The sequence below is a fragment of the Oratosquilla oratoria genome, chromosome 6 (assembly GCF_046742065.1).
Source record: "Oratosquilla oratoria isolate Oo_2021 chromosome 6, ASM4674206v1, whole genome shotgun sequence".
Classification (NCBI taxonomy): domain Eukaryota; kingdom Metazoa; phylum Arthropoda; class Malacostraca; order Stomatopoda; family Squillidae; genus Oratosquilla; species Oratosquilla oratoria.
In genome coordinates, this window is record NC_134782.1 from 72,197,240 (window position 1) to 72,201,482 (window position 4,243).

Sequence of the window (4,243 nt, forward strand, 5' to 3'; positions counted from 1 at the left end):
CTGGGTTCGTGAGGAGTAGCAGTTCCTTAGAAGCTTGGGTTCCTTAGGAGCCGTGGTTCCTTAGGAGCCTCGGTTCCTTAGGTGCCGGAGTTCCTTAGGAGCCGTAGTTCATTAGGAGCCGGGGTTACTTAGGATTCTGGGTTCCTTAGAAGCCTGGGTTCCTTAGGAGCAGAAGTTTCTTAGAAGTCTAGGTTCCTTAGGAGCCGGAGTTTCTTAGGAGCAGGAGTTCCATAGAAGTCTGGGTTCCTTAGGAGCCTGGGTTTATTAGGAGCCCGTGTTCCTTAAGAGTATGGGTTTCTTAGGAACCTGGGTTCCTTAGGAGCCGTGGTTCCTTAGAAGCCGGGGTTCCTTAGGATCAGGAGTTCCTTAGAAGCCTGTTTTCCTTAGGAGCCTGGGTTCCTTAGGCGCCTGGGTTCCTTAGGTTCCGGGGTTCCTCAGGAGCTGGAGATCCTTAGGAGCCTGGGTTCCTTAGGAGCATGGGTTCCTTAGAAATCTGGGTTCCTTCGGAGCTCGGGACCCTTAGGAGACTAGGTTCCTTAAGAGCCTGGGTTCCTTAGGAGCCGGGGCTCCTTAGCAGTCGGGTTTCCTTAGGAGATTAGGATCCTTAGGAGCCGGTTTTCTTTAGGAGCTATAATTCCTTAGGAGCCGGGGTTCCTTAGGTGCCGGGGTTCTTTAGAAGCCTGGATTTCTTAGTTGCCGGGGCTCCTTAGGAGCCTGGGCTCCTTAGGAGCTTTGGTTCCTTAGGAGCCTGAGTTCCTTAGATGCCGGATTTCCTTAAGAACCTGGGTTCCTTAGGAGGCGTGGTTCCTTAGAAGCCTGGGTTCTTTAGGAGCCGTGGTTCCTTAGTAACCTGGGTTCCTTAGAAGCCGGAGTTCCTTAGGAGCTGGGGTTCATTAGGAGACGGGGTTCCTTAGAAGCCTGGGTTCCTTAGGAGCTGGGGTTACTTAGGAGGCTGGGTTCTTTAGGAGCCTGGGTTCCTTAGTAGCCTGGGTTTCTTAGGAGCTGGGGTTCCTAAGGAGCAGGAGTTTCTTAGGAGTCTGGGTTCTTTAGGTGACAGTGTTCCGTAGAAGCCTTGGTTCCTTAGGATCCAGGTCTCCTTAGGAGCCGTGGTTCCTTAGAAGCCTTAGTGCCTTAGGAGCCGGAGTTCCTTAGGAGCCGGGTTTTTTTTTAGGAGCCGAAGTTTCTTTGGAAGTTTGTTTTCTTAGGAGCCGTGGTTCCTTAGAAACCTGGGTTCCTTAGGAGCAGGAGTTTCTTAGAAGCCTGTTTTTTTTAGGAGCCGTGGTTCCTTAGGAGCCTGGGTTCCCTAGGAGCCGGGGCTCCATAGGAGCTTGAGTTCCTTAGGAGCCGGGGTTCCTTAGGAGCCTGGGTTCCTTAGAATCCTTGGTTCCTTAGGAACCGGGGCTCCTTAAGAGCCGTGGTTTCTTATGAGCCGGGGTTCCTTAGGAACCTGGGTTCCTTAGGAGCCGTGGTTCCTTAGAAGCCTGAGTTCCTTAGGAGCAGGAGTTCCTTAGAAGCCTCGGTTTCTTAGGAGCCCGGATTACTTAGGAGCCGGAGTTCCTTAGGAGCTGGAGTTCCTTAGGAGCCGGGGTTCCTTAGGAGCCGGGGTTCCTTAGAAGCCTGGGTTCCTTAGGAGCTGGGGTTCCTTTGGAGCCGGGGTTCCTTAGGAGCCTTAGTTCCTTAGGAGCCGGGGTTACTTAGTAGCCGGAGTTCCTTGGGAATCTGGGTTTCTTGGGAGCCATGGTTCCTTAGAAGCCATGGTTCCTTATGAGCAGGTTTTCCTTAGAAGCATGGGTTTCTTAGGAGCCGTGGTTCCTTAGGAGCCTAGGTTTCTTAGGAGTCCGGGGAACCTTAGGAGTCGGAGTTCCTTAGGAGCAGGGGTTCCTTAGGAGCCGGGGTTCATTAGATTCCTGGGTTCCTTAGGAGCTGGGGTTCCTTAGGATACTGGGTTCCTTAGGAGCCTGGCTTCTTTAGGAGCTTGGGTTCCTTAGGAGCCGAAGTTCCTTAGAAGCCTGGGTTCCTTAAGAGCCGGAGTTCCTTTTGGAACGGAGTTTCTTAGGAGCCGGAGTTCCTTTGTGTTCGGGATTCCATAGTAGCCGGAATTCTTAAGGAGCCTCTTGAAACGCCGTATTCTGTCAACTCAGGGTCCCCATTCATTTGATTCAGTCTTGCCAAAAATACTATCTTTAAACTCTGGACATCACCTTGATGACAAAATGGTATAATATGTCCAGGGGGCTTGGGTTTGCCTTCAGCGGGATTCGGCGGCTAGTTGGTCCTCGTTCAATAACATAACAGTCTGTTCAATTGTCTTCGAAAATTCTTACCTGCTGCAGCCTTTTCTTTTGATTTGTTGGTCGTCAGTCGTGACGTCATTTCAGCTCTTCTTTTGATTGGCTGATCCTCAGTCGTGACGTCAGGTCTTTTCTTCTGATTGGCTGGTCTTCAGTTGTACATACATACATATACCAAGGCTTCTTCCCCCTTACAAGGGGGGTAGCCAAAAAGAAAAAGGCATAAAATCATTCCCATCCATTCCATCCCTGAATACACTCCACACCCCTCCACCCTCCCTCTTATCTGAGCACCTCCTGAATGACGGGTCATCCCTGCACCTTGTCCACTGCCCTGGGTCAGAAGCAGTGTCGCAAGACACAGCACATCCATAGCAAGGCCGCTTCATTAAATCGGCGACCCCCCCTCTCCGTCCCCCCATTGCATATAAGGAGAGGACGGGGAGAAATCCCTTCGGGCTGCGTCAACTTTTGCTCACACATACTACATCACCCCCCATTCCACCTCATGCAATCACAACATCATCCATATACAACCATTCTCCATTCACCCCTGTCTTCTGTCCTCTCCCGTCCTTCCTCAACTGACATTCCCCTCTTCCCCAAAGCCCCCTTCACCCCATCCATCCACCTCATCCTAGGACGCCCCCTCATGTTCACTCCCTCCACATCTGCCTTCCACACCTCTTTTACTAGTCTTTCCTCACTCATTCTTTCCATGTGTCCAAACCATCCTAATATTCTTTCATCAACCCTATTTCCCAGCTCCTTTTTCACCCCTGTTCTCCTCCTCACCTCCTCATTTCTCACACTATCCAGCCTAGTAACCCCCATCAAACTTCTCAGATACCTCATCTCAAACACATTCAAACTCCTTCTCTCTTCTTCTCTTATGTTCCATGTTTCTGCCCCATACAGTGCTGTTGGCACAATCACTCCATCATATAGTCTCCTCTTAGCATCCATTCTCAAATGTCTATTCCTCATTACACTCTTTAATCCACCAAGGCATTTACTCGCTTCTCTCAATCTACATTCTATCTCCACTTTCACTCCACCTTTCCCTGCCACATTTGCACCCAAGTATCTAAAACTATCCACTTCCTCCAGTCGCTCTCCCTTAATGCTCACTTCCAGTCTGCTGCCACTTTCACCCCTTGTACATCTCATCACCTTACTTTTACCCACATTTATCTTTAGCTTTCTTCTATCACATACTCTCCCAAACTCTGCCACCAACTTCCTCAATTCCTGCTCCGATCCTGCCACAAGCGCAGTGTCGTCCGCAAACAACAGTTGGCTCACCTCCCACTTTTCTCCATTTTCTTTAACCATCTCCAATCCCTGACCCACTACCCTTGCATTTACCTCTCGCACCATCCCATCCACGTATAAGTTGAACAGCCAGGGCGACATAACGCATCCTTGACGAAACACCTTTACCTCGAACCACTCACTCTCTCCATTTCCAATCCTGACACAAGCTCTACTACTCTCATAAAAACTCTTGACAGCTCCCAGAAGCTTTCCTCCTATCCCATATACCTGCATAACGTCATATAACTTTTTCAGATTTCAATTATTTTTTACAAACCTATTTATATATACTATGTATATATGATTTCTAGGCGTGGTTCCTTAGTTTAATTGGTTTAAGCTAGGCTTCCTAAGGAAATTTGGAAGCTAGGCCAGTTTTGTTTGCTCGCGAGATAGACAAAATCATTTACACTTATTATTATTGCAGCCATTGGAGAATTTACCGCTGTGACTGTTAAGATTTGCCTATCATGCATTGTTTGGGGGTGGAGCTGCACTTTTATATCTTACATTGAAGTAATCACTCTCCTTCCTAGCTGATGTTGTTACGCAACAGGGGAGTACATCTATCCTCGACAAAATCGAGTCACACAGCTTGCATGTACCGGTATGGATTGACAGCTGAACATTTTTGC